This window comes from Sceloporus occidentalis, unplaced genomic scaffold, assembly GCF_023333645.1.
Source record: "Sceloporus occidentalis isolate IW3139 unplaced genomic scaffold, rSceOcc1.0.p SCAF_228, whole genome shotgun sequence".
Taxonomy (NCBI): Eukaryota; Metazoa; Chordata; class Lepidosauria; order Squamata; family Phrynosomatidae; genus Sceloporus; species Sceloporus occidentalis.
In genome coordinates, this window is record NW_028317208.1 from 785,001 (window position 1) to 799,836 (window position 14,836).

The 14,836-nt window shown below is 43.6% G+C and overlaps 1 pseudogene; it reads right to left on the reverse strand.

Annotated features, from left to right (window-relative positions):
- Positions 1–14,836, reverse strand: part of LOC149276713 (BMP-2-inducible protein kinase-like) — a 189,581-nt pseudogene that overhangs the window by 80,910 nt on the left and 93,835 nt on the right.

Genomic DNA, 14,836 nt, shown 5'->3' on the forward strand with positions numbered 1-14,836 from the left:
AACAGTATATCCCGTCCCACTCTCGCAAAGTTTATATAACTTTACACCGTACCTCGCTCGCTTGGACGGGATATACTGTTTGAAGTTCAGTCTACCCTTGAATAGGACCAGGGACTCGTCTACAGCCACATTTTTGTCGGGGGTATAAATTTCAGGGAATTTACGTGAAAAATAATTAATAATGGGCCTCAGTTTATATAAACGGTCAAATTGGGGGTGCTCTCTAGGGGGGCATTGGGAATTGTCAGTAACATGTAAAAATCTTAGGAGCCCAAAGTACCTGTTCCGGGGCATTATTTGGGAAAAAGCAGGGGTGGATATTACGGGATCTGTGCTCCAATAGGAGCGTATCGTGGGCTTTTTCACAATGCCCATCATAAGGGTCAGGGCCCAAAATCTTTTAATTTCATGGGAGTCAGTGGGGTACCAGGTCTGGCTTCTGTCTCCTTGGTCAGCTGCCTGACACTGGGCTGCATAGAGGTTTGTTTGAGCTGCTAGCAGCTCAAAAAACTCGGGGGCAAACATTAAATGGAAAAATGACTTTGGCTCGCTAGCATCGATGTCACATCTGATGCCAGGAGTCGCAGTAAAAGCAGGGATTACTGGGTCTATCATATTTGGGGGCACCCAATTATATTTAGAGTCAGGCTCTCCACGGACGACAGATGGACCCTGGCCATCATCGTCTTCCTCTGACTCGTCATTATCTGACGCACAGCAGGATTCCTCAGATATTGGATCAATATCTGACGCAGTCAGAGTGGCCTCGGCGTCTGACGCGCTCAGAGTGGCCTCGGCGTCTGACGCGCTCAGAGTGGCCTCGGCGTCTGACGCGCTCAGAGTGGCATCGTCATCAGACTGAGTGAGGCAGTCATGAGCCTCCTCAGCGCTGAAGACATGTTGCGCCATTGTACCTACCTGGCCAATTTCTAAAACACTACACTATCCCCAATATATAATGTGGTTTTGCACTAAGCACTGCAGCTCTGCAAAACTCTCTCTCTCTCTCCCCCCCCCCCCCCCCCCCCCCCCCCCCCCCCCCCCCCCCAGTGTCGCACATCCGGCAGTAATGTCACTGACCCGGATGTGGTTCAGTCCCCCAAGGCTAATGACACACCAAGTTGTTACAGGAGATCGGGCAGCAGAAAGCCAGCAACGCTGGCTTCTGCTGCCAGGGGGGGGTCCAGGCTGTCAAACGACAGCCTGTTCTCCCGTGCAGCGGCAGGGATGTGTTCCTGACGCTGCACGAAAGGCTAGACGTCCCGGTACGTCTATAGGGGATTGAAGGGGTTAAGTATGTCATGTTTAAAACATAGTTTTCCAATAAACAGGAAGCAACAAGAACATTAAAATTATAATACTTAAAAATGAAAGGTGGTTTTGTTATGGAACCAGAATAAATATATATATCAGCAAGAAACGCTTATGGCTTAGAATGAATATAAGCTGGCTATGACCAGTATAAAGGGTTAAACCTCACGCAAGTATGCGAGTGACGCAAGTATGCGAGTGACGCAAGTATGCGAGTGACGCAAGTAGCAGGACGTAAGGACATTCAGTGTCAGTTAAACAAATAAGTACTCTATGTTTTACTAACCACAAAGATATCCGGCTAGCCTTATGTTCTAGTTACAGGGAAATTGCCTAATATTGTGTAATGTCTGTTTATAACGGTTTTCTGCTTATATCCGCATAGTTTTAAGGATTTAACCAATTGTTGTGATGTACGTGTTAAGACGTCCTTCTTTTTGATCACTATATAACCTATGGTATTAACGCAATAAACCAGAGTGATTTTGGACCTGACCCAGAGTGTGTTGTGTGTCTTATTTCTCTCTCCGTGCACGTACATTTATATTCATATAATTTGGAGCAGTTCAACAATTGAAGAAAGGCTTTATTGGAAAGCATCCAAAACAGTTGGCGCCCAACGTGGGGCTCTTTACAAGATATAACCCAAGAAAAAGGAGAGTCAGTGGAGAAATTTGCCTACAAAATTAAACGACATTTTTGTGATTTAGGATTCTCACTCCAAACAACGGCACATATTCGTATGTTGAGTCGGGCCTTTATAGATGGCCTCCGCCCCGATCTCAATAAAGTACTCACCACCTGCCGTCCAGAATGGAGAGTAATGGATCTTGAGGGGGTTCTGATACCTGTTGCAAAAAAATTAGAAGCCGGAAACAGCAAAAAAAGTCTGCCATTATGGCAGTAATGACTGGAGACGATGTTGTAAAGGAAACTACAGATGGACAACGACAACCTCGCAAATGCTATGGATGTGGAAAGGTTGGTCATATAAAAAGGATGTGTCGTAACCGCCATCTGTGGGCTGCTCATCAGGCTCAGAATCAGAACCAGAACCAGTTCAAGTTGTACTCAAGGATCCGAATATTTTTCCTTACAAGGCCCAATATCCTTTGTCGATGGCCCAACAAGATGCAATCTCTACCCAAGTCGCGGCACTTCTAGAGTCCGGTGCAATAATACCCACCTTTTCTCCCTGCAATACTCCGCTGTATCCAGTCAAAAAGAAGCAGATCAAAGGACAATCTCCAGTGTACAGGATGGTACAAGATCTGCGTACTGTCAATAAAGCTACGGTTTTAGATGCTCCTATTGTGCCAAATCCACATACTCTTCTGTCCAATATTCCACCCACGGCATCATGGTTCACCGTAATTGATCTTGCAAATGCTTTTTTCTCCATTCCATTGCACCTTTTGTGTCAATATCTTTTTGCATTTACTCATGCTGGTCGACAATACACCTGGACGGTGATGCCACAAGGAGCTCAGAACAGCCCGTCCAGCTTCAGCAAAGCTATGTCTTCTGTGCTTTCTTCATGGCAGGACGCTCACCCGGAAGTTGAACTCCTGCAATACGTGGATAACTTACTTCTCTGTGCCCCGGATCCATCCACATGTCAAGAAACTACCTTGGATTTGCTCTATTTTCTAGCCACTGCTGGCTGCAAAGTCTCCAAAGCAAAACTACAGCTATGTCTTCAAAAAGTGATTTTCCTGGGACATTGTATTACAAAAGGCCGTAAGCATCTTACCATGGCACGGAAAAAGGCCATCCTAGAATTGACTCCACCAGAAACTCCACATCAACTACAGACCTTTCTGGGTCTCATTTTATATTGTCGTCCATGGATTCCCGACGCCTCTGTTCTGATGCAACCACTATATGACTATAGTCCTCGAGAATTACCAGCAATTTTCTATCTAACGCCAGAAGCACTGGACTCTTTCGATGCTCTACAGCAAATGATTACTTCATCTCCAGCGCTGGGAATTCCGAACTATTCTCTTCCGTTCCGTCTCTATGTTATGGAACGACAAGGCCATGCCACAGGTGTTCTCACTCAGATGCATGGTGGTCGACATCGTCCTCTCGGATTCTACTCCAAACGTCTGGATCCAGTTGCACGGGCAGCACCCTCCTGCGTAAGGGCTATTCATGCTGCAAGTTGTCTTCTGGACACCACTTCAGACATTGTTCTCGGACATCCTTTGACAATTCTAGCTCCACATGATATCTCTATCGCTATTCTACAACAGACTCAACCCAGACATCTCACTGCTCAGCGTCATCTTCGTCTCCAAGGGAGTCTGTTGTTGCCCGACAATGTTACTATTCAACGATGCAATGTTCTCAATCCGGCTGCCCTCCTTCCACTTCCAAGGGGGGAGTATACTGATATTCCATCTACGGATTTTATTGATTTAGCCACAGAAGAGGATCTTCAGGAACAACTATTGTGGCATACACAGTCAGCGAATGTTGATTTTCCAGATGTACCACCCGAAGATGACCCACATGATTGTCTGACTATGATGCAAGTGGAAGTCGGTTCGCCTCCAAATATACAAGATACCCCACTCTCAAACCCAGAATGGACCCTCTTTGTGGACGGTTCCAGATATGCCGATGACAAGGGTCGCTTCCATACGGGAATGGCGGTCACGACTGACACCACTGTACTCTGTGCAAAAGCTCTACGACCGGATCAGTCAGCTCGGGAGGCTGAACTAGCTGCCCTCACTGAGGCCACCTAAAGATTCTACCGCAAATATCTATACGGATTCCAGGTACGCTTTCGGAGTTGTACATGATTTTGGAGTAATCTGGAAAGCAAGAGATTATATCACTGCCGCCGGGACTCCAATCAAGAATGGGAAAGCAGTGGAAGCTTTGATGACTGCGGCCCTACTCCCGAAGCAAGTTGCAGTGATCAAAATCAAGGCACACTCACGGGCTGACACTACGGAAGCAAAAGGAAACACCTTAGCAGACAGTGCAGCCAAACAAGCAGCCCTCAAAGAAGACTCAACGGTCCCTCTGATGACGGTGACCAAGGAAGCACCAATGGAATTAGACTGGGATATTCTAATTCAATTACAGCAACAAGCTTCAACCAAGGAATAAAATCAATGGATACAAGAAGGAGCAACCAAGGATGAACGGGGAGCCTGGGCCAGAGGCCAATATCTTTGTCTACCCCGGACTTTATATCCTTTGGTCGCGTCACTAGCCCACGGACCGACACATCAGTCTAAGACCATCATGAAGGAGATTATTGACAAAATCTGGATCGCACCAGGAATCACTACGGTGTTGGCACGAACCACCGAAGCGTATTTAATTTGTGCACAGTGCAATATCGGAAGGACAGAACCTACACCATCTAAATGTTTACCGAATGCTCAATACCCTTTCCAACGGATTAAAATTGACCATATTCAAATGCCAATGTGTCAGATGTTTCAGTATGTATTGGTAGTGGTAGATGTGTTTTCCGGATGGCCAGAAGCCTATCCAGCCTATCAAACTGCACCCACTACCGCAAAGAAACTCATTCAAGAACTTTTTTGTCGTTTCGGAGTTCCTGAGGTCATAGAAAGTGATCAGGGACCTGCATTCACGGTAAACATCACTCAGGAAGTGTGGAAATTTATAGGTTCACATCTTGCTTTCCATACCCCCTACAGACCACAGAGCAGTGGGAAAGTAGAAAGACTAAATGGTATAATCAAGTCAAAAATGCTAAAAATGACTCAAGAGACTGGTCTAAACTGGGTACAATGCTTGCCCATTGTACTTTTTGCTATTAGACATACGCCAAAGGCGTCACATAAATTGACTCCATATGAAATACTTTTTGGAAGTAGTCCTAGGCTAGGACAGTATTTCCCACAGCAGTTGCAAATGAATTATGAAACAATGGCAAAATATGTTATTGCTTTGACTACTCAATTGTCTAACATACATGCCCAAGTTTTCTCTTCTATTCCAGATCCTAATACCCTCGAAGGTACTCACTCTCTGTTGCCTGGAGAGTGGGTGGTCGTGAAGAAACACGTCCGATCTACTCTGGAACCGAGATTCGAGGGCCCTTTTCAAGTGCTGCTAACAACCCCTACCTCAATAAAAGTTGAAGGGAAGCCCACCTGGATACACACATCGCATTGCAAGAGAGTCAAAGGATACAATCCTCCAGCCAGCGACTCCTAGAATGCATATCCTTTGCAATAAAGTGGGCATCCTGCTATTATGGTTCATGTTCCAGTATATAAAAGTGATTAGATCCCACGGGCATACAGGGTCTACAGCTCAAGCTATCAGTCACCAGGGGGGTTGAGTAGCCATTACAAGAAATGCAGACCAAGCCCCCATTTTTTGGTACAATTCCAGTAGCACAACAGTAGCCACCTACTCATTTCTATATTGTATAAATTGTGTCTCCAGCGCTGACAATTATAATCCTGGATACTGTAAGGGTGAATGTGTAGGGTACATATGCTATGTTGGAGGGCAATGGGGGGACGACTGTGAGTATTGGGACTCTGTTATAACCAACTCAGGCACCAAATGGGGATATAAGCCCCCTGAAGCCCTAGCCCTCAAAGATCAATATGACAAATCCTTACTCACACGAATTTTATCCACCGGAACTAGTAATAATCAACGATTCACACTTACCATAGAAAATCCACGGCCAACTGATGCTCGAAAATATATTTTCGGGGTATTGCCAAGACCCGGGGTTATCGGCGACAAGACTCCCTTCTGTCTTAAGGATATGTATAATAACCCGGAATTGAGAGAGCCGCAAAGTAATCCCTCAAAACAACCGATCTTAAAACCACCAGAAATCCCGTACAATGCCTTGCGTGCCATCCAACGTATGATAGCTATTGCAAATCCCACTTATAAAGATACTGTAGCCATAGAAACTGGGTATAATGATATTAATCTGTGGCTCGAGTGGATACAATATTCTGCCCTAAAGCACAATAAGTCCAATTGTTATGTGTGTGGTAGAGCCCGTCCCCATCTTGGAACGGTACCTTTACAGTTACCCTATCAATCATTGTTATGTCTATTGAGTCTTTATACAAATACTAGTAACAAAAAGTGGAAAAAGGAATATCCCCTATTAACCGAAGCTCCCAAATTTAGTGATGGGATAACTATATATTCTGGTGCTTATACTTGTATTTCGAACACCAAAGGAACTGGCAAATTTCTTGGGAAATTCTCTAATGGTAATTATGCTGAATACAGCAATTTGACTGGTGCCCCCACACAGAATCAAGTCTATTCACTAGGAGATATCTATTAGCTATGTGGCGATATGAAATTGCGCACCAGATTGGAGGGTAGTTGGACTGGTGAATGTGCACTGGCCAAAGTTATAATGCCATTATTGATAATGTCAGAAGAGCCAGAATCTGTTGAGGCCCAGTCCACCCTGTCCCGTAAAAGACGCAGTGTTTCGAAAACCCCTGAAGGAAGTTTTGACCCCCATGTCAATGCGATAGGAGTCCCTAGGGGGGTCCCAGATGAATATAAAGCCCGAGATCAAATAGCTGCTGGTTTCGAATCCATTTTTCCAATTGTTACAGTAAATAAAAATGTTGATTGGATTAATTATATCTATTATAATCAGCAGAGATTTGTCAATTACACTCGAGACGCGCTCCAAGGATTATCGGAACAATTGGAGGCCGCTACCCAGATGACCTTTCAGAATCGTATGGCATTAGATATGATTCTGGCAGAAAAAGGCGGGGTCTGTAAAATAATCCAAGAGATTTGCTGTACCTTTATCCCAGACAATACCGGACCTGATGGGAAAGTGACTGTGGCCATTAAAAAGTTAACTGCTCTAGGAGAGGAATTGAAGCGTAATTCCGGAATCGATCATCCCTGGGCTGAATGGTTTGGATGGCTCAAAGGATGGAAGCAGGGCCTGGTCCAGCTGGGAATAATTTGACTGATTATTGTCGCGTTTATACTATTATGTGTGGTCCCTTGCTTTCGACGTTTATGTGATAAAATGTTTGCAGTAGATGAGACTACCCCATTGATGCTCATATATGATGATACGATGCCAAGTCTTACACCTTCCTACGAAACACCATTCAGTGCAATAGTTCCCCCTAACGGTAGTCCCCGCCCTGTGTAGGGACATATAGATCCGAGGGACATGTCCAAGGCCTGAAACCGGGATTTTATCCATTAGGGATAATTTGTCGCCACTGCAGGTGAAGAGGATGCGGGATTATGTCCAGTAGGATCTGTTAAAAATAAGGACAATTAACCATCATATATTCAAGGGGGGACTGTTATGGAACCAGAATAAATATATATATATCAGCAAGAAACACTTATGGCTTAGAATGAATATAAGCTGGCTCTGACCAGTATAAAGGGTTAAACCTCACACAAGTATGCGAGTGACGCAAGTAGCAGGACGTAAGGACATTCAGTGTCAGTTAAACAAATAAGTACTCTATGTTTTACTAACCACAAAGATATCCGGCTAGCCTTATGTTCTAGTTACAGGGAAACTGCCTAATATTGTATAATGTCTGTTTATAACAGTTTTCTGCTTATATCCGCATAGTTTTAAGGATTTAACCAATTGTTGTGATGTACGTGTTAAGACGTCCTTCTTTTTGATCACTATATAACCTATAGTATTAACGCAATAAACCAGAGTGATTTTGGACCTGACCCAGAGTGTGTTGTGTGTCTTATTTCTCTCTCCGTGCACGTACATTTATATTCATATAATTTGGAGCAGTTCAACAATTGAAGAAAGGCTTTATTGGAAAGCATCCAAAACAGTTTCTGTATCTCATTAAGAGGCAGAACTCTAATATCCTTCCACAAAGTAAGCTATTCTGAAGATGGCGAGGTATTACGTTTCAATGTTTCATATTGGCTTGGTTATGTTAAATATGCTGTCCCATCTACTCTGCCAAAATTAAACCCTTTTGTACTAAATGCAGTATCATAAAACATACCCTATTTGCTCGATTATAAGACGACCCCCCAAATCTGAATATTAATTTAGGAAAAAAAAAGAAAAAGCCTGAATATAAGACGACCCTATAGGAAAAAAGTTTTACCAGTAAATGTTAATTCATGTAAACTATTGTTTTAATAAGAGCTATGATTGAGAAAAATATTTTGGTTTTATGTCCTTCTATTTTCCAACCTGCCTCCCCAGTTATAGGCATATTATGGGGCAGAGTGGCATATAGGGAGGTTTAAGGCATTTCAGGAGGCAGAGTGGCGTATAGAGAGTTAAAAAGGCATTTCTGGAGGCAGTGGCATTAAGGGGGTTAAAAGGCATTTCATAGAACACTGGTGTGGGGAACTCTGATTTCTGACAGCCGGGGAAGGTCTGCGCGATGGACGCAGACAACCCCCGCTGCTAGCCGCACCTCCTTCCGGCTGCAGCGTAAGTTGTCTACACGAATCGCGTAAACATCTACACGCTGCCCCGGCTGCATGACAGGGGAGTCAGAAGCACCGGTAAGTGGGGCGGGGGGTGGGGGGGTGGAGACAGGAGGATGCAGGTCCCCTGCAGCTGCGGGGGATCTGGATCTTAGTCGTCTCATAGTCAGACCTATTTGAGGTCTGATTATAAGACGACCCCCATTATAAGATGAGGGGTATTTTTCAAAGCATTTGCTCTGAAAAAAACCTTGTCTTATAATCGAGCAAATACGGTAATTCCTAATACTGTTCAGTGTCCAAGGTGACTAAAACAATCACTGAACCTACCTCCTCCAACTGATTGTATATAGTGTTCTACAGACCATATGACTAGTGTGTATTGCAAAGCTGGCATAGTAAAACCTTTGAGAGAGAGGTAAGAGTAAGGTAAAGTAAAACAAACAAAAAAGGATATTAAAAGGTGTATTCAACTGTTACCATGTTATATAACAATTATGTAACTCTTAGACATAAAAGGCATCAAGTGGTGAGATTTGTTCTTTCAGGCGTCATCAAAGGGTATCATTGGTCAATTGCAAAAAGTATATATGAAGCCACCTGGGCAAACATCCTTTACTGTACTTGAGCTTTGCTGTATAATGTTATCAATGGTTGTGTTAATGTGTTGAAACTGGACACAATGTTGCCCTCTGACGCTCAGTAAGAAGGATCTATGAATAAAATATGGTCCAGGAGCCAAGATTATTATTGGCAAACGTTGTGTCCGTATTTACTGAGAAGCAAAATAAGCCTTCAGCTGTCCCTTACTTGATCTCAGGAGGTCAAATTCTCTGTCCAGTAGTTCTTCTTCTGTTAATTTTGAAAAATTATCATCTCCAAAAGGATTCCAGCCTGACATATCATGAGGGTTGTTGCTGTTCTGTTTTGGAAAGCTGGAGTCAGTTTCCTTCACTTGATCCTGGGATCTAAAACATACCATACAAGTCCATTAAGGCATTTTGTTATACGATGACATTTGGAGCTGAAACGTTCAACTTGCATGCAATTTACCAAACATTCCATTAAGTATGTTTTAGTTAATTATTAACTTTTTTTGCATTTCCATGATTTCCCATGATCAGGGCCAGAGTGGAGATGAGGAGGTGGCCCTGGTAATGCCAATGGCTGCCTGATGAATGATGCCAAAGGCTGGACATTCCTGGCAATAAACTACATGTTTATGCTCATGTAGCGTATGGCTGGTTATATCCAGCCACTAATCGCATGCTGCAGCAAACGGGTATGTGGCTTTGTTGGCCTTTGACCTAACCGTGATCACAGTTTCCTTGACATCAACAACCATAAGTGTAACGTAGTTTAAGAGAATGTTTTATTAATTGTCCTATTTCCACAATAAATTGAGAATACTCAACTGAAACTGCTCCCTTTTGATATTACAGAACACTAGACATCAATGCACAACCACTCTCATGGAAAGAACATGCAGCATACAGAGATTTGACCCTAGACTTTAAGGTACTTATTTCTCTTATGTGTTCTTATTATCATTTGAACTATTTTCTGATTTCTTTATACTGGACATCTACAGTGGCTGTATTACATAAAAGCATTTCTTACCTGCATATATTATTTTATATTTTATAAGCCATTTTCATGATAGAGGCATCTTGCTCTTCGCTTACCTGTTGGCATTGGCTGGTGTCACTGATGTTGGGTATGAGTCTAAATCAGGTGTGAACTGTTGTGGGTACTGAGGTGGATTTGGCTGTTGCTGTAGGATGACCTGATGCTGCCGTACAGGGGCCTGTTGGTATGGATGAACCTATGAAATAAAACATATACTGTGGGTCACTTGAAAAGCCAAGATGATTTGTATCCCCTGAGAATTGTATGTGACAATGTGATTTGTGGAGAAACTAAACCTGATGTGAAACTGGTGCTTGTGCTTTCACATTAAAGGCAAAACAACAATTCCCATCTACTCTTAGTTCACAAAACTGCAGGTTTCCAAAGCACATTCAGAATACCAGAGGTATAAGGACACAAGATATGTCACATTTTGATTCCTTACCCACTATTGCATGGGTCCCCCCATCTGCATATACCCAGTACCTTTACACACTTTACTTTGAAATATCATAGCCTTGGAATGCTGTAAGAGCATGCATTCTACCTGCATACTGTTGTTTTAATCCTGTTTGATCTCAGTATAAGAAAGGAACAGCCAATACATGCAGGTTAATCTGCGAATGGTCTAGAGGAGAGTTTTGTGAAACAAAATTTTCATTTTCTTCCTTAACCCCTTCAATCCCAGGTGTTTTTGGTACCTCAAAGCCCGGAGCAATTTTGCCATTTTTGCGCTATGTCGGTTCAGCGATTATTCTCTTTTCCTGTGAATAGTGTACCCATGTAAACTACATATTGTTTTTTCAAGGAGAGATTGAGCTTTCTTTTGATACCATAGTTGGATGATTAGCTGAAAATTTAGAATGAGAAATTTAGTAAAAATTAGAGAACATTAGAAAAAAAATAACTTTTTTTTTAAAATTTTCCCTCTGAATCCTCACAAAATTAGGTAAAGTGATGGAAAATCCCCTCCAAGTTTATCAATTCAGGTGTCCTGATTTCAGAAATACCTAATTTATATAGATTTTCCATACTTTCCCAGCACCAGGGAGCATACTATAAGGTGTACATTTTTTGTATAATTTTTATGCCTATGGCTTAACGGGTTTGGGGGTTGTGAACGGGGGCAGGAGGGTTATACTGGCTAGATGTTATGCTAGGGCAATGGGATGTAAGGTTTTTTTAAAAAAAATTATTATCTTTTTTATATATTTTTTAAATTTCTTTTTATTTAAAAAATTTTTTTTATATATATATATTTTTTTTTACACTAAAATGGTTAGAGGTCCTCTTCCAAGAGAAGATGAGGTCTTTAGTTGAAGGTGATAACTTCCATTGGGCTAACACAAGAAAAAAAATCTATCTAAAAGCTTTGGGGACCTCAGAGATATCTGCATTAAATGAAGACACCTCTGAGGTCCCCAAACCTTATGTGACTACCTTTTTTCTTGTGTTTTCTCAAAAAAAGGTATCATCTTTCACAGGCCCGGACTGGCCAGCATTTGCCCGGTGGGCCGGGCCGGGGCAGGGCCGCGGCCGGGCCAGCCCAGGCAGCGGCAGGGCCGGATCGACTTAGGGGCTAATGAAGCTGCAGCTCCAGGCCCCTACCTTAAAATAGGCCCAGTCAGTCTGGTCCTGACTGGGTCTATGCGGCCGTCCTTAATGCAGGGCAAAAGGGGCACCGTCCCCTTAAGCCCGCAGCAACTGCGACCGGGCCCACAACTCTAGCAGCGGGCCCGCTACTTACCTGGCAGACGGGCGTGAGCACCGTCTCTTCTACCGCCAGGGGGACGCAGGAATCCAACAGAACCATGTGACGTACGTCACATGACCCTGCTGCGCGTCTGCTTCCCCTGTGCAGATCTGCAGAAGTCTGCGAGCGGCGCGTACATCATTAGTTCAGGTAAGGGGGTGAGGGAGGCTGTATGGAGTATGTGAGATTGAATGAAAGAATGAATTAATGAGTTTGTGAATGAGTATATGTAAATGAGTATCTGAATGAGGGAATTAATGAGTATCAATGTATGAATGAATATCTGAATGAGTGAATGATTATCTGTGAATTAGTGAATAAATATTTGTGAAAGAGTGAATGAATATGTGTGTGTGATAGCATGGATGTGTAAGGGGGGGGACAAAGATGCAACAGGCAGGCTGTTTTGGTGGCAAAGATGCCACAGGCAGGCTGTTTTGGTGGCAAAGTTGCCACAGGCAAGCTGTTTTGTGGGCAAAGATGCCACAGGCAGGCTGAGTGAAACCGTCCGTGGAAACCCTCCGGATGCGGCTGTCAATGTGGCAAAGCCTTTCCAGGTGTTTGTGATTGGGTGTCAGTGTGGCAGAGCCTGTCCTGTTGTGTGTGTTTGGGTGTCGGTGTGGCAGAGCCTGTCCTGGTGTGTGTGTGTGGGTGTCAGTGTAGCAGAGCCTGTCCTGGTGTGTGTTTGTGTATGGGTGTTGGTGTGACAGAGCCTGCCCTGGTGTGTGTGTGTTTGGGTGTCGGTGTGACAGAGCCTGTCCTGGTGTGTTTGGGTGTCGGTGTGCCTGTCCAGAGCCTGTCCTGGTGTGTGTGTCTGGGTGTCAGTGTGGCAGAACATGTCCTGATGTGTGTGTCTGGGTGCCAGTGTGGCAGAGCCTGTCCTAGGGCCTGTGTTTGGGTGTTCGTGTGGCAGAGCCTGTCCTGGTGTGTTTGAACACAGAAAAGAACCCCAGCACTCCAATCAGCTTCCAATCCTTAGGTTACTTTATTCAAAGAAAGCAAAACAAAAAAGCAACGTTTCGGCCAAACGTTGCTATTTTTGTTATGCTTTCTGTTTTTCTTTTGCCCTTTTTTCCTGCTAGCTCCCAGCTTCCTGGGAGTTGAGTGCTGAACCATTTCTTCTTTTTTTAACTGTCCTGGTGTGTGTGTGTGTTTGGATGTCGGTGTGGCAGAGCCTGTCCTGGTGTGTGTTTGGGTGTCGGTGTGGCAGAGCCTGTCCTGGTGTGTGTGTCTGGGTGTCGGTGTGGAAAATCCTGTCCTGGTGTGTGTGTTTGCTTATCTGTTTCCTTAATTTACAGTAGGAACTATTTCATTTTTACTTATCCAGAGATAAAATGCCCTCCTGAATTTGTAGTGACTTCAGGGGACAAAACATTCAAGGCCCTGAAATCATTTAGTGGAAAAGGATTAGTTGTACTAAATTGTGGCTTCAGGCTTCCCATGTTGAATGCCCAAGTATTATGTATATGTATGTACATATATGTTTTTTCATAAAAATGGGCTGCTCAGTCTGAAATGCCCGGGCCTATTTTTTGTCCCAGTCCGGGCCTGATCTTTCACCAAAGACTCAATTTACCTACCTAAAGAATAATAATCTCTCATTTAAAGGTGACGGCAGCTCATTCCCACAAATCTCAATCTCACTTTTACTAGTGGGGTACCACAGGGGTCAGTTTGGGGTCCTATCCTTTTTAATATATTTATTAATGACCTTGTAGAGGGATTGTATAGCAAAGTATCAATCTTTGCAGACGATACTAAGCTCTGTAACGTGGTTAACACAATAGAGGACAGTGCACGGTTACAAATGGATCTGCATAGGTTGGAGGCTTGGGCTGGGATGTGGCAGATGAGGTTCAACACAGATAAATGTAAGGTTATGCACATGGGGAAGAAAAATCCAGGCTGGGAATATGTATTAAATGGGAAAACACTGGGGACGACTGACATGGAAAAGGACTTAGGAGTTTTAGTTAACAGTAAATTTACCTGTAGCGACCAGTGTCAGGCAGCTGCTGCTAAGGCAAATAAAATCATGGGGTGCATCAAAAGGGGCATAGATGCCCACGACAAGGAAATAATTCTACCACTGTACAAGTCACTAGTCAGACCACACGTGGAATGCTGTGTACAGTACTGGGCACCAGTGTACAAGAAAGATATAGTGGAGCTGGAGAGGGTTCAAAGACGGGCAACCAGAGTAATAAGGGGAATGGGAGGACTACAGTACCCAGAAAGATTATCAGAATTAGGGTTATTTAGAAAAAAAGACGGCTTAGGGGGGATTTAATAACTATGTATAAAGGGGGCAGTACAGAGATCACTCCCAGGACCTATTTATACCCAGGACTGTATCTATAACAAGGGGACACCCTCTACGGCTAGAGGAAAGAAGGTTTCTACACCAGCACAGATGGGGGTTCTTTACAGTAAGAGCGGTGAGACTATGGAACTCTCTGCCAGAGGAAGTGGTAATGGTAAGCTCAATAAAAGAGTTCAAAAGGAGCCTGGACGTGTTTCTTGAAAGCAATAATATTACAAGTTATGGATATTAGATTAATAGCGACAGAACGTTGATCCAGGGATTTATTCTGGAGTCGGGAAGGAATTTTCCCTTGGTCTGTATTCTCCTCCTTCTGTTCTCAGGGGACAATGAATCTAACCCTGGACCCACCAGTTATGTAATCCTAGCAT